Source organism: Tursiops truncatus, chromosome 4 (genome assembly GCF_011762595.2).
Source record: "Tursiops truncatus isolate mTurTru1 chromosome 4, mTurTru1.mat.Y, whole genome shotgun sequence".
Classification (NCBI taxonomy): domain Eukaryota; kingdom Metazoa; phylum Chordata; class Mammalia; order Artiodactyla; family Delphinidae; genus Tursiops; species Tursiops truncatus.
The window spans coordinates 102,719,390-102,744,415 of NC_047037.1; positions in this window are offsets into that span (position 1 = coordinate 102,719,390).

Here is a 25,026-nt window from a genome sequence, read left to right on the forward strand (position 1 = left end):
GATTTGAAGGTAAAGATTTAATGTGTGAAATCTGTGAAACAAGGGGCAGACAGATGGGAAGTCCTCATTCACTGGGTGGCCTGAGATTTTTTTTTTGCTTGTGTCTTTTTAAGTACAAATGTGTGTCAACAAAATCTTTCATTTGAGCTTAGAAAGAGGGTGTCCAGGACAAACAGAATAGCAAAGAAGGTAGAAAAGGAAATATGCAGTAAATTGAGGTGGCTTCCAGAAAAATATGAACAGCCAAGAAGGAACAGAAACATAGCAGCAAAAAACAAAACGAACAAACAAAACAACAACAAAAACCAAACCCAGTGTCACAGTTAAAACCCGTTGTAAACCACAGCATATGCAGTGCCATCCAGATTTCGGCTGAGCAACATTGCTCTTTGATATGTAGGTAAAGTTAGCTCAAGTGTGTATCCCAAGTCTGCTGCAAAGTCCTGTCCCAGTACATCCAAGGATTAAAATTCTCATGGTCATTTCTGACAGATGTTTTTACTTCTGTGAAACTCATATAGCTTCTCCCACAAGGCTTTGTTTTTGAAGCAGTATTCATTGAAAATTTAGGCAGATCAAGATAGTTTTTATCTCATCAAGGCATACTGCTTAAAAATGATCTTAGAGGGACTTCTCTGGTGGCACAGGGGTTAAGAATCCGCCTGCCGGTGCAGGGGACACGGGTTCGAGCCCTGGTCCGGGAAGATCCCACATGCTGCGGAGCAACTAAGCCTGTGTGCCACAACTACTGAGCCTGCACTCTAGAGCCCATGAGCCACAACTGCTCAGTCCATGTGCTACAACTACTGAACCCTGTGTGCCTCGAGCCTGTGCTCCACAACAAGAGAAGCCATGGCAATGAGAAGCCCGTGCATCGCAAGGAAGAGTAGCCCCCGCTCACTGCAACTAGAGAAAGCCCGTGAACAGCAACAAAGACCCAACACAGCCAAAAATAAATAAATAAATTTTTAAAAATGACCTTAGATGTACCTGTTATAGCCTGTGGCTGTTCCAATGATCACCTTTGTACTCGCTTCAGCCTTCTGATATAAGTTCTCTCTTTCCTCTCTGTGTAAGCTTAAAAATGCCCCCCCACCCCCAAAAAAGATATCCACATTTTATCCCTGGAACTTGTGAATGTTACCTCACATAGGGTCAAGAAACAAAGAAATTAAAAAAAACAGGTATGATTAAGTTAAGGATCTTGAAATAAGGAGAGTATTCTGAGTGGGCCCTAAATTCAATTGCCTGAATCCTGGTAAGAAGAAGGCAGAGAGATATTTTATAGGCAGATATACAGAGGAGAAGGTGACGTGCAGATAGAGCAGAGAGAGATTTGAAGTTGCTGACCTTGAAGATTGGAGCGATGCAGCCACAAGCCAAGAAATGCTGGAAGCTGTAAGAAGTGGGAAGAGGCAAGGGATGGATTCTCCCCTAGAGCCTCTGGACGGAGTGCAGCTCTGCCAGACACCTTCATTCCCATACAGAGACACTTACTTTGTACTTCTGACCTCCAAAATTGTGAGGAAGCAATTTCTATTGCTTTATGACATCAAGTTTGTGTAATTTGTTACAGTTGTCATTGGAAACTAATACGTTCTCACTCCTCTCTTTCCCCTTTCATACTTTGTTCTTATCTGCTGTCTTTTACCCCTACTTTCTCATTGTTCTGTCTGCAGAGCAGTTAGATGTCTTTTGTGTATGCTCTGGTTTTCATATTTACCTTGGTCGACCTACATAAGAAGCAGGTTCAGTGGAGGATGGTCTTTCCACTGACAGATGTGTAAAAATGTGGCCAAATGCTTCCAATAACCATTTTTACAACCTTAGGCTAGATTGCATTTCTGAATTAGAGTTTTCCTGCATAAACAACCCTACTCTCACCTTGAGTCCTGGCTAACGTGCTGGGCTGAGGAAAATAGAATTTTACTCTTTTAGTTACAATACAGTTAAGTATTGAGAATCAGGATAACAATTATCCTGACAAACATAGAAGTAGACTTTGAAAAATATTTTAAAGAAATGGGGAAAACAACCACATATAAGATATTTAAAGCAAAAAGTCAAAAGCAGAGGAGCAAAGGGAATTCCCTGGCAGTCCAGTGGTTAGGACTCCATGCTTTCACTGCCATGCCTCGGGTTCAATCCCTGGTAGGGGAACTAAGATCTTGAAAGCCTGGTGATGTGGCCAAAAAAAAAAAAAAAAGCAGAGGAGCAAGCATTCAAGACATTTAATGGAGACACATCGCTGATTTTATGAACTTTTTACAATGCCTCCATCAGAGGAGGAATTGGATGAAATCTATACTCACACCATATCATAGCTTGAGATTAGTTGTAATGTTCAGTAATTGGTTGAATTATTTGTATATTTTGGTAATACTTATATTGTGGAATTTCTCAGAGTGTGGTTCTAGGAAGTATCAGAGATACCTGTTAAACATACCAATAGAGTTTTGGGCATCAACTTAGACCTGGGTCAGACTCTCTGACACAGAGAACTGACAGTTTGTATTTTTAACAAACTAAATTTGAGAAATGCTAATCTTCTGGAAGTTTAATCTGTTTACTAATTTTCACAGTTATCTGGAACCAATGCACAACTAAATAATATTTATTAACTGGTAGATGCTATTTCTGTAAATGTGGTTACACTAAAGTATTCCCATTTTGTTCCACATTCCAGTGTAAGACTCCTAGCATCTACCCTAGGCAGCACCCTAACTGGAATAAATTACTGTTTCTCTCCATATGGAATAGATACACAGTTTGAGATGGGTACCTCTGATTTGATCTACCTGTAGTCCTAACCTTTGAGTAGAGAAAAAAAGTTTGAGATTATTTTTTAAGCCATCATAAGAAACATCCAAAACCCACTCAGATGGAGCTGAACTAACTAAGCTGCTGAGCATACAAATAGACCTAAAAAAGAATCCAGAAGGAATACAGTGAACCCTCAGTATCTGTGGATGTAGAACCCATGGATATGGAGGGCTGACTGTAAGGAATTTGAGCATCCATAGATTTTGGTGTGCACTCAGCATCCTGGAAGTAGTTCCCTGCAGGTACCAAGGGATGACTGTATATTCCAAACTGCCTCTGCTCTTGATTTTTTTTTCTTTCCTTTCAAAAGGCTCAGACTGAAGACCACTGCTTTTAGCTCTCTGTATGATTCTGAAACTCCTGAAGTGTAGAGTAAGACATACAGTAATCTCCAACTAGGTCTGGAACATCACAGGGGGCAAAGAAAGATGCCTTTGTGCTTTTGAGTTGATGGGTTACTTTGCAGACCAAAACTGCATAACATAACCTGATATTTCCAATTCAGGGATAAAAAAGGGTATTTTGTATCATTCATCATAATCCCTCCTTTTCTCTGATGCAAGTTAAGTTCAAAAAGACAAATTGTTGGTTTATTTCATTTTCCCCTATAGGGTTTTTGCTTTAAAGATGATCTGTTAAAGGATGGTAAAACGAAAGTACCCAAGGTTTATTTCAAGCTCATCATATTAAAACAGATCTGTTTTTAGTTTTTCAGTCAAAAACTTTATGATATGGCATATGTATTCAAAATTTTAATGTGTTTACTAACTTTCACAGTTACCTGGAACCAATGCATAAATAAATAATGTTTATTAACTAGTAGATGCTAATTCTGTAATTGTCATTGTTTTGCAAACTATTGTATTTGAAGAGAATGGACTTTCAAATCTTTAGGAACCATCATAAAAATTATCTTTTTTCCATCACTGCTTATGTGAATTAAAAATTATTATAAATTGAGGGGATTCATTAGCTTTCAAAATATAACCAAATTGTCTCTATTCTACCCCTTGGCAGAAGGAGATCAGTTGTTTATAAAAGCTTGCGAGTTTCTTCATCTAAGAGAACTAACCCTCTTATTTCACTGGGGTTTTTATTACATTAGAGAATAAATTATGCAGCAACGGCATGTTTTCATGGCAACCTTCTTGTCAGAGAAGGCTTGTTTTGCTTATCATGAGATGTGCAGGAAATTAACACTCTGCTGCTCTGAAAGGGTCCTCAGACAGCCCAGATTGAAGAACAGATTGCCTCTGCAATTCCTTCATCCTTTTGTCACACCTTAATAATTATGCACAATAAGTACCCAAATGCTTCCTATTGTGTACTGCTCATGATCACAGTACCAAAGAGGAAGCCGATGTGAACACAGTGCATCAGGAGTATTAACTAGATCCCATCTTTTATCAGATCTTGTGTACGAGTAGATGAATTGAAATGAAAGAGCAGCACTTGAAAAGAATGTTCCTAACTTGATTATTAGAAAGAGAAAAAACGTGGTATATTATAATTGAAGACATTATATACATTTCCATGGTATAAACATAAACAAATGACTTACAATAATCTCTAAGTTGAGAGTACAGAAAAATTGTTTTTTTCTTTACCTCTAAAAATCACAATAAAAATTAAAAAAAATAATTTGTCTGGGCCAAAATAGAAAGATAAAGAAAACTAAAAATCAAAAGTAGTAAGTTGATACTTCAGTAAGTTTCTTCTGTGAATAAGTTAGTGGGAATCTGTCAAAGAAGTAATGAAATAATTATTTGGCTTAAAACGTTAGAATTTTCTTTTTTATACAATTTATGTCTAATGCTAGAACATAAAAAAAAATCTTAAATAGAATAAGCATTTATTCCAATAGTGTTTATCTATTGAGGCAGTATTTTTGCTTCCCACCCTCTATGGTATTTATGTGCAAATTCTGTAGCCATTTCTTGCTAGTTATACTTTGGATACCAACAGAAACTGCTGATTTAAAATAGCATATACGATATTGGATTTATCCTTATCATAGTAGTTAGTAATGCAAAACTACACATTGCTTAGATGATTATACAGAATAATTGGTATGCCAAGTTTCCCTTTAAAAATTAAAATCATTTTTAGTTTGACAATGTATTCGTTTAGCACTTTTTTTTTCTTTAAATGAATTCAGTGGCTCATGAAAGTGCTGGATTGACAGACTTTTGGAGAAGAGGCTTTTGTTTATCCCTCAAATGAGGACAGCATGGGCAGCAGCAGGGGAAGCTTCCACTTTTAGGCAGGTGGAACTCTCAGAAAAGAAAAATCACACTCCTGTCAATACCATTTAAAGTTCTCACTTACACCAGTTTCACATGCAATAAAGCATTTTGTGGTTGTGACTCACATCTCACTCTCCTTCCCATGCTTAACTGAAGTTTTCCAGACAATTCTGGAATTAATATAAATCTGCCCATGTCACTGGCTCAGGGTGAGAGCCTGGGAAACCAATACCACCATTTCTAAACTGTAATAACACATCACGTTTTTATCTGTAAAATTCATCCTCAGTCTCACTGGAAATGGATTGAAAGAAACTGGAGACAGGAAGTGGTCAACAAGAATCTGGTTTGTTTCATATGTGTGGACATAGCAGATATTTGTTCAATCCAGTGACAGTATTTAGCTTTATACCTAAAGACTCTTTTCAGTTCAATTTCCCCTGTTAGAAGTGGGTAGCACTTTCTTCGGCTACATAGCTTTGGCCTTGCTAGGGCAAAACCAGTGTTACATGCAGGATGATGATGACATCTTGATGTCGAGATTTTTCTTTTAAATAAAAACACTCGAAAATGCTAATTAATTTTTTTTTTTTTTAAGGGCTTCAAATGCTTGGCTTTTTATTTATTTATTTATTTATTTTTGGCTGTGTTGGGTCTTCATTTCTGTGCGAGGACTTTCTCTAGTTGTGGCAAGCGGGGGCCACTCTTCATTGCGGTGTCCAGGGCTCTCACTATCGCAGCCTCTCTTGTTGCGGAGCACAGGCTCAAGACGCGCAGGCTCAGTAGTTGTGGCTCACGGGCCTAGTTGTTCCGTGGCATGTGGGATCTTCCCAGACCAGGGCTCGAACCCGTGTCCCCTGCATTAGCAGGCAGATTCTCAACCACTGCGCCACCAGGGAAGCCCTAATTAATTGTTTTATCATATCATCTGTCTATAAATTATTATTGGTGAAAATGCTGGAATATTTTAATTAAATGATTAAATTTGGTAACAGATTTTGGGGTATTTCAGATGCGTAAGTCCTGAATATATGCCACGTAAATTTTCATGTAGAAGAAAAATAAAAAAACATTATAAAATTGTAAAAATGCAAGATCTGGTGAAAATAGTTTTGATAATAGCTGTGTAAATTGAAGATATATCGATAAAATAATATAAAGATCTGATAAAGTCCCACAGACTTCTAGTAAATCACTGATTTCTGGAGACAGTAGGCAGCATGTTAAGTGCAGGTTACCGTACACTAAGTGTAAAACTAATGTCTCATAACAGGTATTGTACAATATATTCATCTTCAAGACAGAAAATATCATAAGGCTATTTTCATTCTTCATGTGACGGAATAGCATATGACCTGTTCTAGCCTTTGAAGAAGAAATGTTGATTTGACCAACTGACATTATTTAGATAATTTACTTTCTAGAATTTGAGAGTGATCAGCTACAACATCTATGATCATATAGGTCACAGGTATTGATTTGGATGGCCTAATTTATTAATTATTGATCCATTCTTTCTTCGATCTGATATGTATTCTCTACTTAATACTGATACGTATTCTCTACTTAAATAGAATGAACTTACAGGCAAATGAAGCCCTTTTTATGTCTCTAAGCATTATAATAACTATGTACACTAAGTCTGTAATCAGAGATAATTAACTAAATGAAGAACCTTGGGCTTGAAATTTGCCTTGTTATTCTAAATGCATAAAAGATTTAGAAGCATTATTTTGGGTAAGTTAAATGGCCTATCAAGACCATAATTATTTATAATAATGGTACAAAAATATGTTTCATAAAAGAAGATCTTTATTTCCTAAAGATGAGTGGTGGAAGTCATTTTTTAAGTTTTGATCACAATGCCAATAATTATGTCTATGTTTGAGGAATTCTCCACCTTAAAAAAACCTAGCCTATTTCCCATTTGAGATGTTGAAAATGTCTTGTGCTCACTCTCCAGTCCTCTCTTACAGCTAAATCATGGGCACAGTTCTCACTTAGGCTCTGTCAAACATATGAAGCTGATGATTCTTTTGAAGCTAGTGAGACATAGAAGCAGGAACCAGAGTGAATTTTTCTGCTGAGACTAGCGTCAGGAATGGCAGTTTCCAGAATCAGCAGCGTCGGTGGTTAAAATGTTGCTATTCAGTGTCCAGCAGAGGTGGAAATAGTAGTCCATGCTGTGGTGTCAGTGCCTAGAGACAGCAGCATGGTGATATGTATTTTTAACTTGTATTGATAATACTAGTTATATGAAAGTGCTGCACTTTTGTAAGTAGCACTTTTTTTTAAAGAAAAAAATAGCATCTTTTAGTATGTGAGACATTCTGTGTGATCAAAGGGAACAATTAACAGAGTGAAAAGGCAATCTAAAGAATGAAAGTATTTGGAAATCATATATCTGTTAAGGGTTTTATAACCAGGATATATAAGGAGCTCCTACAGTGCACAACAACAGAAAAAGAGATAACCTGATTTAAAAAGTGGGCAAAGACCTGGAATAGACAGTTCTCCAAAGAAGACATACAAATGGCCAACAAGCCTATGAGAGGTGCTCAACATTTCTAATCGTTAGGGAAATGCAATTCAAAAACCACAATGAGATATCACCTTACACTTATTAAAACAGCCACTATCAAAAGAACAGAAAACAAGTCCTGGCAAGGATGTGGAGAAATTGGAAATCTTTTGCACTGTTGGTAGGAATGTTGCTGTGGAAAACTGTATGTAGTTTCCTCCAAAAATTAAAAAATAGAATTACCATATGATCTAGCAGTCCCACTTCTGGGTATGCATACAAAAGAATTCAAAGCACAATCCTGAAGAGATATTTGTATACCCATGTTCACTGTAGCATTTTTCACGATAGCCAAGGGATGGAAGTAACCCAAATACCCATCAAAGATGAATGGGTAGAGAAAATGTGATAGATACATACAATGGATATTATTCAGCTTTTTAAAAAAGGAGATCCTGTCACATGGTACTACATGAATGAACCTCGAGGATGTGCTAAGTAAAATAAGACAGTCATGAAAGTACAAATGTTGTTTGAGTTGACATACATAAGGTATCTAAAGTAGTCAAAATCGTAGAAACAGAATGTAGAAAGGTGGCTGTCAAGGGCTGCTGGGAATAGGAAGAGGAAATTAGTGTTTAATGGGTATAGAGTTTCAATTTTGCAAGATGAAAAACTTCTAGAGATCTGCTGCACAACAATGTGACATACCTAACACTACTGAACCTTACACTTAAAAATGCTTAAAATGGTAAAGTTAATGTTTTGTGTTTGTGATTACAATTAGAAATAAAAATTAAAATCATTTAAAAAATTATCTCTCATTTTTGTATCTCAGAATTTATTCTCAAATGTAGATTCCTACCCCTCCTCTAATACCCCTCTTCTTTCACTGGGGATGTTTTCAAAGTTCATCTAGTATGGTCAACTCTGATTATGACTAGTTCTCTGCCCTTGAAAATTTTCTCTTTTTCTACATGTGACCACTTCACAAAAACCGCTGCTTGATCCTGAAAAAAAAAAAATTGTTCTCATTGAAAATTTTGTAGAAATTTCCATTACTTACTACTCTCCAATGTTAAAATTTTCAGATGTCTGTTTTCAGATGACATTTCAGATGTCAAATTTTACATTTTGTCTGCTCCTGTGCTCCAGAGAATGACTCTACCCACATATCAAGAAATGTTCTCTCTTCCTATATTTCAGCAATGTCCATAAGCTGTTTGAATTTTCCCTGCCTAAATTTCTGCTAAGTTTAGCTATATTTTCTTTGTACAGTTCTTAACAGCTTTATTGATACATAATTCATCTATCATACAATTCACCTTTTTAAATTTCTCAGATCAATGGGTTTTATTATATTCAGAGAGCTGTATAACCATCATCATAACTTAATTTTAGAACACTGTCGTTATACTAAAAAGCAATCTGCATATTTGCAGTCACTCAAAATCCCTGCCCCCACCCTCCCAGCCCTCGGCACCACTTAAACCACTAATATACTCTCCATCTCCACAGGTTTGCCTACTCTGGACATTTCATGTAGATGGCATCATATAATATAAGGTATATTTGACCGACTTATTTTAGTTCACAAAACATTTTTAGGGTTCATTCACATTGTAGCATGTATCAGTAGTCCACGGAGTTGTTGGAGTACCACAGTCTATTTCAGAATACTTCCATCATCCTCAAAAGAAACCTTGTACTTATTAGTTGTCATTCTTAATTCCCAACCCTCACTCCAGGTCTAGAAACCACTTATCTTTTATCTCTTTCTGTAAATTTGCCTATTTTTGACATTTCATATGTGGTCCTTTGTGACCAGCTTCTTTCGCTGGGGATGTTTTCAAGGTTCATCCATGTTGTAGCATGTATCAGTACTCCATTACTTCTTTTTTTTTTAACTGCTATTTTATTTATATTTTTAACATCTTTATTGGAGTATAATTGCTTTACAGTGGTGTGTTAGCTTCCGCTTTATAACAAAGTGAATCAGCTATACATATACATATATCCCCATATCTCCTCCCTCTTACGTCTCCCTCCCACCCTCCCTATCCCATCCCTCTAGGTGGTCACAAAGCACTGAGCTGATCTTCCTGTGCTATGCAGCTGCTTCCCACTAGCTATCTGTTTTACATTTGGTAGTATATATAAGTCCATGCCACTCTCACTTCATCCCAGCTTACACTTTCCCCTTCCCGTGTCCTCAAGTCCATTCTCTACGTCTGCTTCTTTATTCCTGTCCTGCCCCTAGGTTCTTCAGAACCTTTTTTTTTTTTTAAGATTCCATATATATGTGTTACCATATGGTATTTTTTTTTCTCTTTCTGACTTACTTCACTCTGTATGACAGACTCTAGGTCCATCCACCTCACTACAAATAACTCAATTTCGTTTCCTTTTATGGCTGAGTAATATTCCATTGTGTATATGTGCCACATCTTCCTTATCCATTCATCTGTTGATGGACACAGGTTGCTTCCATGTCCTGGCTATTGTAAATAGAGCTGCAGTGAACATTGTGATACATGACTCTTTTTGAATTATGGTTTTCTCAGGGTATATGCTCAGTTGTGGGATTGCTGGGTCATATGGTAGTGCTATTTTTAGTTTTTTAAGGAACCTCCATACTGTTCTCCATAGTGGCTGTTTCAATTTACATTCCCACCAACAGTGCAAGAGGGTTCCCTTTTCTCCACACCCTCTTCAGCATTTATTGTTTGTAGATTTTTTGATGATGGCCATTCTGACTGGTGTGAGGTGATACCTCATTGTAGTTTTGATTTGCATTTCTCTAATGATTAGTGATGTTGAGCATCCTTTCATGCGTTTGTTGGCAATCTGTATATCTTCTTTGGAGAAATGTCGATTTAGGTTTTCTGCCCATTTTGGGATTAGGTTGCTTGTTTTTTTGATATTGAGCGGCATGAGCTGCTTGTAAATTTTGGCGATTAATCCTTTGTCAGTTGCTTCATTTGCAAATATTTTCTCCCATCCTGGGGGTTGTCTTTTCATCTTGTTTATGGTTTCCGTTGCTGTGCAAAAGCTTTTAAGTTTCATTAGGTCCCATTTGTTTATTTTTGTTTATATTTCCATTTCTCTAGGAGGTGGGTCAAAAAGGTTTTGCTGTGATTTATGTCATAGAGTGTTCTGCCTATGTTTTCCTCTAAGAGTTTTATACTGTCTGGCCTTACATTTAGGTCTTTAATCCATTTTGAGTTTATTTTAGTGTATGGTGTTAGGGAGTCTTCTAATTTCATTCTTTTACATGTGGCTGTCCAGTTTTCCCAACACTACTTACTGAAGAGGCTGTCTTTTCTCCCTTATATATTCTTGCCTGCTTTATCAAAAATAAGGTGAGCATATGTGCGTGGGTTTATCTGTGGGCTTTCTATCCTGTTCCATTGATCTATAATTCTGTTTTTGTGGCAGTACCATACTGTCTTGATTACTGTAGCTTTGTAGTATAGTCTGAAGTCTGGGAGCCTGATTCCTCCAGCTCCATTTTTCTTTTTCAATATTACTTTGACTATTTGGGGTCTTTTGTGTTTCCATACAAATTGTGAATTTTTTTGTTCTAGTTCTATGAAAAACTGCCTCTGGTAGTTTGATAGGGATTGCATTGAATCTGTAGATTGCTTTGGGTAGTATAGTCATTTTCACAATGTTGATTCTTCCAATCCAAGAACATGGTATATCTCTCCATCTGTTTGTATCATCTTTAATTTTTTTCATCAGTGTCTTATAGTTTTGTGCATACAGACTCCATTACTTTTTATTGCCAAATAATATTCATTTGGATGGATACATCACCTTTTATTTATACTTTTATCAGTTGATGGAAATTTGAATTTTCCCACTTTTTGGTTATAATGAATAATGTTTCTATGAGCATTCATACACATGTTTTCTGTGGAAGTGTTTTTCCATTTTTTCTTGGATATATACCTAAGAATCGAATTGTTGAGTCATATGATAACTCCATATTTAATATGTTCAGAAACTGTCACATTGTTTTCCAATACAGCTGCACCACTTTACATTCTAACCAGCAATGTATGAGGGTTCCAATTTGTCTACTACCTCACCAACACTTGTGATTATCATTTTGATTATCACCATTCTAGTGTGTGGAAGTGGTTACCTCATTGTTGTTGTTTTTTTTTTTTTTTTTGCGGTACGCGGGCCTCTCATTGTTGTGGCCTCTCTCGTCGCGGAGCACAGGCTCCGGCTGCACAGGCTCAGCAGCCATGGCTCGTGGGCCCAGCTGCTCCACGGCATGTAGGATCTTCCTGGACTGGGGCACAAACCCATGTCCCCTGCATTGGCAGGTGGAGTCTCAACCACTGCGCCACCAGGGAAGCCCCTTATTGTTGTTTTAATCTGTGTTTCCTTGTTGAGTACTGATGTTGAGCATCTTATATGTCTATTGGCTGTATATCTTCCTTGGAGAAATATCTATTCAGATCCTTTGCCCAATTTCAATTCATTTATCTTTTTTGAATTGTTAAGAGTTGTTTATATATTCTGGACACAACATCTTTACCAGATACATGATTTGCAAGTATTTTTTCCCATTCCATGATTTTGTAGCAAAACGTTTTTAATTTTGATAAGGTCCAAATAATTTATTATTTTCCTTTCTGCTTGTGCTTTTGTTGTCCCATCTAAGATGGCTTTCCCTAATCCAGGGTAATGAAGACTTATTCTGTGTTTTGTCCTAAGACATTTATAGTTTTAGCACTTATATTTTGGTCTTGAATTAATTATTGGTTATGGTATAAGGAAGGAGTTCAGCTTCATTTTTCTGCATGTGGATATCCAGTTGTTCCTGCCCCATTTCTTGTAAAGATCATTCTTTCTCTATTGAATTTTTTTGGCATACCTGTCAAAAAATCAATTAACTATAAATATGTAAGTTGCTATTTTTGGACTCTCAATCCTATTCCATTTATGTATATGTCTATCTTTAAGCCAGTATAAATGTCTTGATCACAGTAGCTTCATAGTAATTTAGAAATCAGAAAGTTTGAGGCCTCCAAATTTGTTGTTTTTCAAGATTGTATTCACTATTTTGGGTATCTTGAATTTCCATGTTTATTTTAGGATAAATTTGCCAATTCACTTTTTAAAAAAGTAGTTAGAATTTTGATACTGTTTGCATTGAATCTAAATCAATTTGGGAAAATTGACATCTTAGCTATAATAAGTCTTCCAATCTATTAACATGGGATGTGTTCTATTTATTAGCTCTTTTTTAGTGCATTTCAAAATGTTTTGTAGTTTTCAGAGTATAAGTATTGCACATATTTTGTTAAATTAATTCTTTTTTATGTATAAGTAGAATTGTTTTCTTAATTTTGTTTGATGATTGTTCATTGCTAGTGTATAGATGTGCAATTGATTTTTGAATATTTTTATTGAATCCTGCAACCTTGCCAAAGTAGTATATTAGTTGTTTTTAGTAGATTTCTTCAGATTTTCTACATACAAGATCATATTTTCAAAAAGAGATATTTTAAATTCCTTCTTTCCAACCTGTGTATGTATGTATGCATGTATATAAGTATGTATTATGTAGATCACATTTTTCTGATCTTTGCATGACTCAGTTTCTTTGTTGAAACTGTCTATTTTAGGTAATATATTGTAGCAATTCTGGATCCTGTATCCTCCACCCCCCAGTCTCATTGTTTGCTTGCTTGTTTGTTTAGTGAATTGGCTGGACTAATTCAGTGAAGTCTTTTTCTCTCACAGCGTGCATTCCGCGACGTTGGTCTTCAGAGTGTACAGCCCTGGATATGTGCACAGTCTCCCTCTAACCTACACAGAGGTGAATGTGGTTTTAGCTGGGCTGTAATTGTCTTTTTACCTGATTTCCCTCTTAAGTTTGGATGTTCTGTCTCTAGTGGAATCACATTCAGTTAGCCTCCACTAATTGCTGGCTGATTGATATATTGCATTCAACAATTCTCTGAAGCATAAATGTTTCCACAGTCTGATCTAAATAATATGTTCCTACCCCATTTGCAGAGATAGACTCAAAACTTCTTTCAAGTCAGTCTCTGAAACTTGCTTTAATCCTAGGAATGGCTCTTCTTTTCCAATTATTTCCCTGGGTCTTGTTGTTAAACTTCTATCTGGTCTAGTTGTTGCTATCATGGAGCTTGTTGCTGTCATTACAGTCTCTTCTTAATTGCTATGCACCAAGATCTCCATTGATTTTAACCCTGCCCATGGGCCCAAATGCTCTCTTGTGTTTCAAATAAAGTTGATCCCTTTATAAGGGCTATAGCACTTTCTGTTTTTGCAGAGATTGCACCCCCTCCTATGCAGAAACTCTGTGCCACTGCACCAGAGCTGGAGTGACCTGATTCTCTTGAAGTGACAACTCTACCCTAAGCCTGGGCACTGGGGTTGATGGTTGTGAGTGACAGGTCTTGCTTGCCTCTCCTGACTTGTAACTTCCACTCCATGAGCAAGCTGGAGTAGGGGACAATTGGGTCCCAATATTCTTGGCCAGACACTCCTCAGAGTTTCCATTTGACTGGTGGCTCTGGGTAGACGATGAGAACTCTACAACTCTTAGCTTCTTTTTCCTCAAATTGAGCTTCTGCAATATGAAGCTGGGGGGAGGGGATGAGTAAAGGTCACAGCTTGTCCTTTAGTGGAAGAAGTCATCACCTTAGACTGGGGGTTGGGAGCAGAGTGAGGGAGTCACATCTTGGTTGCACCTGCCCAGAGTAGAGCTTTTGCCATACTGAAGGAGGAGAGACTGTGAATGAAATGGCAGAGACTAAGACTGTGCACAGGCTAAGATTTCCCAGAGATTTAAAAGGATTTAAAAAGAATTATTTTCATGAGTTATTGCTGTTTTGCTGGGAAGAGGGTCCAAGGAGATCCTCACAGCAGCATTCCACAAGTGTTTCTTGCCTTTTGTACATTTTTACTATCTGGTAAGTTTATCTTCTTATATTTCTATATTGTCCAGTTTCACCACTTGCACATTTGCTTTTGGAGGGCAGATCCTATGTTTCTGAGTTTTACACACTGTTCTCAGGGGTTGTTTGTTAAATAAGTATGCCATACTTTCTACCTCCAATAGTCTGGCTAACCCTCCTTCCATTCAATATAAAATACTTCCCTCTAACCATCATGTTCCCTGCCCAGTGAACTATGTCTACTTCCCAAATTTCTTTCTTGTCTACTTTGACATGTCTCAAAATCCACTATAGCTCCATAACTCAAAGCAATGGTTCTTAAAACCACTCTGCCTCCTCAATTAGTTCTGTGGCACTACCTTGTATTCTCTACAAGTTGTTTAATTATACTGAAGTATGGTGACCTGAATTTCCAAATTACAGGTTTAAACCATATCATTGTACAAGGATAGAAATAGATTTATTGTGTTTCCAACAATATTTCTAATGATAAATATAGCTATCTTCTATTGAGCACCTACTATGTGTTCAGCACTTGGCTAAATTTTTCACATGCATTTTTTCCACTTAATTCACAAAAACCTCTGCCAGTCGGAAATTGGAAACATAGTTTTACAAATAAGGAAAACAGGAAGGAGAAAGTAAGGACCTTGCCAAATATGACACAGATGAATTATATATCTCTGAACAGGAACTGTGAAATATTTTTTTTATTCCAAAGCCCACACTATTATGTTCCACATTTAGTTGACACTTTCAGTGTTAATGGCATATTAGGATCTTTTCAGGGATCAAATAACCATAAATCTAATGCAATAGTAAGCCAGGCATCTTAAGCTATTGCAAATGTTCTGATCAAGTAGGTTAGTCCAAATGTGGGCTAAGTAATTTTTTACTTGCTTAATAATATATTTATAGTCATTTACTTAGAAAAAATAAAAAGCAGATACGAGATATTTATAAATGGTATTCTGCATTAAATATGGCAGAAAAATAAAGTTACCATGTTTTTCAGTCTATTTTTTCCCCCAAATCTACCATGTTCATGGTCTCAATTGATATCTTCTCTTTCATTATATACACAGGGACCATGCTACATGGTTTACAGTAAGGAACCATTGTGATCTGAAGTGCTAGAGCCAAGATCATATTTCTTGGCTCTAATATCATTAGACAGTCATATTTTTTGGCTGTGACAGCAGGGCTATGACAGATGACACTTTGAGAGTGTTGGGGGAGAAAGCTCATAGAGTACTTAATCAAATGGTTGCAACGTCTAAAAGGATTAAAGTCAAACAGGCTATGACTCATGAAATTATGTTTCCTATTATTATCTTACAGCTGACAGTGAAATACTGTCTATCTTAAATGTATGTGTATGTGTGTATTCCCTATTCTTTTTCAGATATAATTCCACAGGACAAAAACCAATATGTTTTCCCCAGAGAGCTTGTATATATAATTTTTAGAAATGTGTGTATGTATTTATGTACCTTTTATGTTTTCTGAACACCTTAGTTATCTTGTTAAACTAGATATCAGTACTGTTTCCTAACTAGTGAGTATTAGACTGTTGTATGACTTTACAGACACCACATGCAGAAAATCAAGAAAAAAGATTTCTGTGTGTTAATGTCCATAGACATTTATTAATACATTTTTGAGTGTTGTCATTCTGCAAAGTGGACATGAACATTTACGATCTGAATTTATTACCTTCGCTAAGAATAGTATTTGCCCTTTGTTACCAGTTAAAAAATATGATGTCCACTTATATGGCTTTTTTTTTTAACATCTTTATTGGAGTATAGTTGCTTTACAAAGTTGTGTTAGTTTCTGCTGTGTAACAAAGTGAATCAGCTATATGTATACATATATCCCCATATCCCCTCCCTCTCGCGTCTCCCTCCCACCCTCCCTACCCCACCCCTCTAGGTGGTCACAAAGCACCGAGCTGATCTCCCTGTGCTTTGCAGCCGCTTCCCACTAGCTATCTATTTTATACTTGGTAGTGTATATACGTCAATGTTACTCTCTCACTTCGTCCCAGCTTACCCTTCCTCCTCCCTGTGTCCTCAAGTCCATTCTCTATGTCTGCGTCTTTATTCCTGTCCTGCCCTAGGTTCATCAGAACCATTTTTTTTTTTTTAGATTCCATATATATGTGTTAGCATATGGTATTTATTTTTCTCTTTCTGACTTACTTCACTCTGTATAAGAGGCTTAAAAGACAATTGAGAAGTCTTCTAGCAAAGGAGATTAAAGCATGTTTTCCTCCAAAACAAAATTTCCAAAACTCTGCCTGGCTACCCTTTAAGGGTTTTCTCCCCAGATCTTTTCTAAGAAAATATATTGTCAGATTTTTGCTTTTTGTAATAACCCTGAATTTTCCAATAGACAGCTATCTGTATGATTGAGTATGATGGCTCCAAAGTCTCTCTTTGATTTTTTCATTCTCTTTTACGATCTTCATAGTCTGTTGTAATGAATATCTACTTTGGGTTACAGAAATATTACTTTTGATGAATTTAACCAGGCAGCAATTTCATCTATTAGAAACAAGTTAATGAATTTTTTTTAAAAAAACTTGTAAACAGTGAAAATATATATCATAAACCTTGCATAATGATTCATACAATAACTGAGATACCTTGAGTCTACAAGGAGTATTATGATTTCTCGTATTTCCAATAAGATGATATTAGGCTCCAGGTTACTGCATTCATGAAGGATGTCTGGTTTTCAAGAACAGCTTCTGACTTTGAGCAAGAAATGCCTGTACTCGGTGCTTTGTGACAGCCTGGAGAGGTGGGATGGGGAGGGTGGGAGGGAGGGAGACGCAACAGGGAAGACATATGGGAACATATGTTTATGTATGACTGATTCACTTTGTTATAAAGCAGAAACTAACACACCATTGTAAAGCAATTATACCCCAATAAAGATGTTAAAAAAAAAAAAGACAAATTACAAAACAGCATATATAATGTAATCTCATATTTTTTGAAAAATTGTTTGAAGACTTTAGTAAAATTAAAATAATGCTTATTTCTAGCTAGTGTTTTAGGTGAGTTTTGTGTAAGTTTGTGTTTTTTCCTTTATTATGCAAATTTATACAATAAACATTTATTAATTTTATGAACATTAAAAAAAAAAAAGAAATGCCTGTATTTGTACGGACATCAATAAAATTAAAGTCTATCTTGCTAGTTTTTGGCCCTGAATATATTCAACTATTTCATAATATCTCTCTTCACACTATTTCTTGGAAGGTGATGCTTTTCTGTAATTTATCAAAAAGATAAGAATTCTTTGAGTTTATCCAAAACTGGTTGAAACTCAAATGTTTGTAAGTCTCAAACGAATGTAAGTGAGTGCAAAACAGAAGCCTCTATTCAGTTCCATATCATTCTTGGTTTTCAAAAAGAGAACAATACTTGGATTGTTATATGGAAATTTCTCATTTTTAATGTTGGCTCAAATAATTTTTAAACTCTGTGATCAGAAAACACACACACGTGCACGCACACACACATACACACACACACACACACACCATCTAGGTCCTAAACAAGGCCTGCCCACAAGTTTATGAAACTTTAGGTACTTTATTAATCCTGAGACATTTTCATTTATATACCTTGAAATTTAATTTCAAGAGTGAACATATGAATTTTGATATCTATATTTCATTGCACCCCATTGACTATACTTTGTTTGGCTGTCCTTGAGTCATACTTACTCAACTCAAACAATGCCAATTATAACACTTGGTTGGAAAGTTAGTAAAAATGTCATTTTTGCTAAGTAGGGAAACATGGTGAGTACACTTGTAGTTTTTAAATATACTAAACAAAATCAAAATGTACATATTTTGTGTAATAAAGTATGACCTTTTCCAAGGCACCTTTCTATTTTTGGAATGCACATTAATCCTTGGCTCTAAGGATCACAAAAAAGTGTTTAATTTATTTTAGCTTGATCCCAGTTGTCACAGACTTCCAAAGGCTTTACTCTAGTGTTACTGAAACACGCAAATTGCTCAGCTACTGGGAGCATCTTTATATACTGGAGAGAATATTTGCAAGCACACAGCTTGCAAATGATGTGGGATAAACAGTAGAGGTCTAAAATAAATTTCATATAAAGCTCTTATATTTTCCAAGCCTGTGGCTACTGACAAGTCATCAGTTTATGATCTCCTGAGAAAAAAAGTTTTCAGTGTCAAAGCATAATTTTAAAATCTCCTCAACATTTTTTTCTTAAACATTTAAGTGTAACATTTAAGGAGAAAACTTAGGTCACAGGTAAGACAGATTCATCACTATCTCACTGGTTTAAGAATATTACACTTGAAAGCTTTATAGTGCATTAGAAGGCTATATTTTCTTGGGCAATATACCACTCATGTACAATTGAAATAATATTTAAAAAATTGAGATTTGACTATCAAATGTACAATTAGTATCTTTCAGAATGAAATATCTTTAACAATTGTGTTATATAATGTTTGTAAAGGAGTTTGACGATCCATAGAATACCATGAAGCTTAGTTTGATCTTGTTGCCCTAAGGTGTTTATGCATATGTATGAAGCAGCTATTTTATTTTTATCTAAAAGTACCATTCTAAAGATCCAAAGACTTGTGTCATTTTTCTATGAAAAGTTGAATTCCGGCATTTGAAACTGTTGGCATACATACATTGTTTTATGCACAGCTAAATAGAAATGGTCTTAGATGATTAAGAATTGCTGAAAAAGAAATGTCAGTGGCATTTTTTTTACAGAAATAGAAGGAAATGGTATTTATAAGGGATATCTACAGTCCCATGTTCATTGCAGCATTATTCACAATAGCCAAGATATGGAAAAAAACATATGGAAGATTGATGAATGGATAAAGAAAATGTGCTCTGTACACACAATTGAATATTATTCAGCCTTTAAAAAAAAGGAGATCCTGCCATATGTGACAACATGGATGAAACAGAAGGACATTATGTTAAGTAAAATAATCTAGTCACAGAAGAAAAAATATTGCATGACACCACGTATAAGAAGTATCTAAAATAGTCAAAATCATACAAGCATAGAGTAGAATAGTGATTTCCAGGGAATGGAGAGTTGTTGTTCAACAAGAAAAAGTTATGCAAGATGAATAAGTTCTAGAGATCTGCTGTACAACACCATGCTTATAGTTAACAATACTCTATTATACATTTAAAAATTTGTTAAATGGGTAGATCTCATGGTAACTGTTCTTACCACAATAATAATAATAATAAAAAGAATTAGCTTTGTATTCAGCAAAGAGAATTTCAGGAAAACTAAGGTAGAATTATAAGTAGTTAAAAACACACATCGAGAATTTTTAATGTTTTATTATTGAATATTTCATTACTAAATGGTATATATATTTATAAATTTAAACATGATTAGAATCCAAAAACTCACAGTAATTCAGAACTGAAAAGATTTTAAAATATCTTTTAGTTTATCCTTTCTGAAGTCCCCAAAAGGTAAGCATATTTTGATACACTGTCAGCAGAAGAAACTAAAATTTGAACCTACATATTTTGATTTTAAGTCCAGGCTCTTTTATTATTTAATATGGCCCTTGTATAATATAAAATGTAGAATTATTGATTTTAATACAAGACTAACAGAAGACAGCATTTCAGGTACTCTCTAGGGGTAATATTTTGATTATTAAAAATCTGTCAGGTTTTTTTCTCCTTTTGATCTGTAAATGTCCATTTCAGTGCTTTCCTCTATTTCTTAACATAATTTTATTTCTTTTTTAATTGAAGTATAGTTGATTTACAATATTGTGTTTTAGATGTACGGTATAATAATTTGTTTTTTGGGTTTTTTTGAAGATTATATTCCATTATAGACTATTACAAGATATTGGGTATAATTCCCTGTGCTATATAGTAAATCGTTGTTTCTTATCTATTTTATGTATGGTAGTTTGTATCTGTTAATCTCATACGCCTAATTTGTCCCTCCCCCCTCCCCCTTTCCCCTTTGGTAACCATAGGTTGTTTTCTATGTCTGTGTCTATGCCTGTGATTGTGTTTTTGCTTTGTATGTAGATTTATTTGTAATACTTTACATCCCACATATAAGTGATATCATATAGTATCATATAGTATTTGTATTTGTCTTTCTCTGTCTTACCTATTTTACTAAGCAAAATATTCTCTAGGTCCATCCATGTTGCTGCAAATGGCAATATTTCATTCCTTTTTATGGCTAAGTAATATTCCATTATATTTATATACCACATCTTCTTAAGCCAATCATCTGTTGATGGGAACTTGGGTTGCTTCCATTTCTTGGCTGTTGTAACTAGGGCTGCTATTGAACATTGGGGTGTATGTATCTTTTTGAACTAGAGTTTTTGTTTTTTCTAGATCTATACCTAGGAATGGAATTGCCAGATCATGTGTTAGCTCTATTTCTAGTTTTTTAAGGACCCTCCATACTGTTTTCCATAGTGGCTGCATCAATTTACATTCCTACCAACAGTGTAGAAAGGTTCCCTTTTCTCCACACCCTCTCTAGCATTACTATTTGTGGACTTTTTGATGATAGCCATTCTGACAGGTGTGAGGTGGCACCTCATTTTGGTTTTCATTTGCATTTCTCTAATAATTACTGATATTGATCATCTTTTCATGTGCTTGTTGGCCATCTGTATGTCTTCTTTGGAAAAAAAGTCTGTTTAGGTCTTCTGCCCAGTTTTTGATTGGGTTGTTTGTTTTCTTTCATATTGATTGGTATAAACTGTTTGTATATTTTGGTCTCATTGTTTGAAAATACTTTCTTCCATTATGTAGGTTGTGTTTTCATTTTGATCAACCATGTTGATGGTTTCCTTTGCTATGCAAAAGGTTTTTTTCCTTTGCTATGCAAAAGGTTTTAATTAGGCCTCATTTATTTACTTTTGCTTTTCTTTCGTTTCCCTTGAGAGACAAATATAAGAATATATTGCTACAATTTATGTCAAAAAATGTTTTGCTTATGTTCTCTTGTAGGAATTTTATGGTGTCATGCCTTACATTTAGGTCTTTAAACCATTTTGAGTTTATTTTTGTATATGGTATAAGGAAATGTTCTAATTTCATTTAATTAAGTGTAGGTGTCCAGCTTTCCCAACACCATTTATTGAAGAGACAGTCTTTTATCCATTGTATATTCTTGCTCCTTTGTCATAGATTAATTGGTGTGTAGGTTTATTTCTGGGCTCTCTATCCTGTTCCATTGACCTATATATCTGTTTTTTACCAATACCAAACTGTTTTGATTATTGTAACTTTGTAGTATAGTCTGAAGTCTGGAAGGGTTATTTCTACATACTTGTTCTCTTTTCTCATGATTGTTTTGATAATTTTGGGTCTTTTGTTGTTTCATGTAAATTTTAGGATTATTTGTTCTATGAAAAATATCATGGGTATTTTGACAGAGTTTGCATTAAATCTGTAGATTGCTTTGGGTAATATGACCATTTTAACAATATTAATTCTTCCAATCCAAGAGTACAGTATATTTTTCCACATCTTTGAGTCATCTTCAATTTCCTTTATCAGTATTTCAGTTTTCAGCATATAGGTTTTTACCTTCTTGGTTAAGTTTATTCCTAGATTATTTTTTCATGCAATTTTGAACAGGGTTTTTTTTACTTTCTGATATTTCATAATTAGTGTAAAGAAATGCAACAGATTTCTGTATATTAATTTTGTATCCTACTACCTTTGCTGAATTCATTTATTAGTTGTAATAGTTTTTATGTGGAGACTTTAGGGTTCCCTATATAGAGTATCGTGTCATCCACAAATAGTGACGATTTTACCTCTTCACTTCCACTTCGGATACATTTTTTCTTGTCTGGTTGCTGTGGATAGGACTTCCAATACTGTGTTGAAGAGAAGTGGTGAGAGTGGGCATCCAGGCCTTGTTCCTGAATTTAGTGGGAAGACTTTTGGCTTTTCACCTTTGAGTATTATGTTGGCTGTGGGTTTGGTGTAAATGGTGTTTATTATGTTCAGAAATGTTCCCACTATACCCACTTTGGTGAGAGTTTTTATCATGAATTGATGTTGAATTTTGTCAAATGTTTTTTCTGTGTCTACTGAGATGATCATGTGGATTTTGTCTTTCTTTTTGTTAATGTGGTGTATCACATTGATTGATTTGTGTATGTTGAACCATTCTTGTGTCTCTGGAATGAATCCAGATTGGTCATGGTGTATGATCCTTTTTATGTATTGTTGGAATCAGTTTGCTAATACTTTGTTGAGGATTTTCGCATCTATATTCATCAACGATATTGGCCTGTAATTTCTTTTTTTTAGTGTCTTTGTCTGGTTTTGATATTGGGGTGATGATGTCCTCTTAGAATTAATTTGGTAGTTTTCCATTCTCTTAAATTTTTCGAATAGTTTGAGAAGGATAGGTATAAGTTCTTCTTTATATGTTTGATAGAATTCTCCAGTGAAGCTGTCTGGTCCTGGACTTTCGTTTGCAGGGAATTTTTAAATTACAGATTCTATTTCACTTCTAGTGATTGGCCTGTTCAAATTATCTGTTTCTTCTTGACTCAGTCTTGGCAGGCTGAATGTTTCTAGAAACTCATCCATTTCTTCTAGATTGTTCAGTTTGATGGCATATAACCGTTCATAGTATTCTCTTACATTTTTTTGGTATTTCTGTGGTATCGGTTGGTATTTCTCCTCTTTTATTTATTATTTTGTTTATTTGAGTCCTCTCTCTTTTCTTCTTGGTGAGCCTGGCTAGAGGTTTGTTGATTTTATCTTTTCAAAAACCCAACTCTTGGTTTTATTACTTTTTTCTATTTTTAAAAAAATCTCTATTTTATTTCCTCTCTGATCTTTATTATTTTCTTCTTTCTGCTGACTTTGGGCTTTGTTTGTTCTTCTTTATCTAATTCTTTTAGGTGGTAGGTTAGGTTTTTTTTTGAGGTTTTTCTTATTTCTTGAGGAAGGCCTGTATTGCTCTGAACTTCACTCTTAGAACAGCATTTGCTGCATCCCATAGATTTTGTAAAGCTGTGTTTCTATTTTTGTCTCAAGGTATTTTCTGATTTCTTCTTTGATGTCAGCATTTACTCATTGGTTTTTTAGTAACATTTTGTTTAATCTCCATGTATTTGTTCTTTTCCCATTTTTCTTTCTTTAGTTGATTTCTAGTTATACTGTTGTTGTCAGAAAAGATACTTGACATAATTTCTAGCCTCAACATTGTTGACACTTGTTTTTTGACCTAGTATGTGGTCTATCCTAGAGAATGTTTCATGCATGCTTTAAAATAATGTATATTCTAGGTGCTTTATTTTGTTTTGTTTCATTGCATGTAGTGTCCTGATATTGATTAAATCCAGTTGGTCTATTTTGCCATTTGGGACCTCTGTTGGCTAAGTGATATTCTGTCTGCATGATCTGTCCACTGACGTCAGTGGGGTGTTAAAGTTTCCTATTATTGTATTATTGTCAGTTTCTCCTTTTATATCTGTTAGTATTTGCTGTATATACTTAGATGTTCCTATACTGGGTGCATATATGTTAACTTGTGTAATATCCTCTTCTTGTATAGATCCCTTTATTATTCTATAATGATCTTCATTGTCTTTCTTTATGGCCTTTATTTTAAAATCTATTTTATCTGATATAAGTATTGCTACCCCCACTTTCTTGTCACTTCCATTTGCACGAAATATCTTTTTCTGTCCCCCTCTTTTGCCCTGAAGTTAGTCTCTTGTAGGCAGCATATTGCAAGTTCTTGTTTTTTTTAATTCAATCTTCCATTCTGTGTCTTTTGATCAGATCATTTAGTCTATTGATATTTAAAGTAATTATTGATAGTTATGTACTTATTGCCATTTTATTCCTTGTATTCCAGTTGATTTTGTAGTTCTTTATTCATTTCTTCTTTTTTTGTTTTTCCTGTTGAGGTTAGGAGATTTTCATTTGTAGTATGTTTGAGTTCCTTTGTTTTCAGTTTTTGTGAATCTATTGTATGTTTTTGATTTGTGGTTACTATGGAGTTCAAGTATGTTAACCCATAACTACATCTACTCCCTTCAAACTGATAGTCATTTAAGTTCAAATACATTCTGAAAGATCTACATTTTTATACTTGCCCTCATGTTGTGATTTTTTTTTTTAACATCTTTATTGGGGTATAATTGCTTTACAATGGTGTGTTAGTTTCTGCTTTATAACAAAGTGAACCAGTCATACATAAACATATGTTCCCATATGTCTTCCCTCTTGCGTCTCCCTCCCTCCCACCCTCCCTATCCCACCCCTCCAGGCTGTCACAAAGCACCGAGCCAATATCCCTGTGCCATGCGGCTGCTTCCCACTAGCTATCTACCTTACTACGTTTGTTAGTGTGTATATGCCCATGACTCTCTCTCGCCCTGTCACAGCTCACCCTTCCCCCTCCCCATAACCTCAAGTCC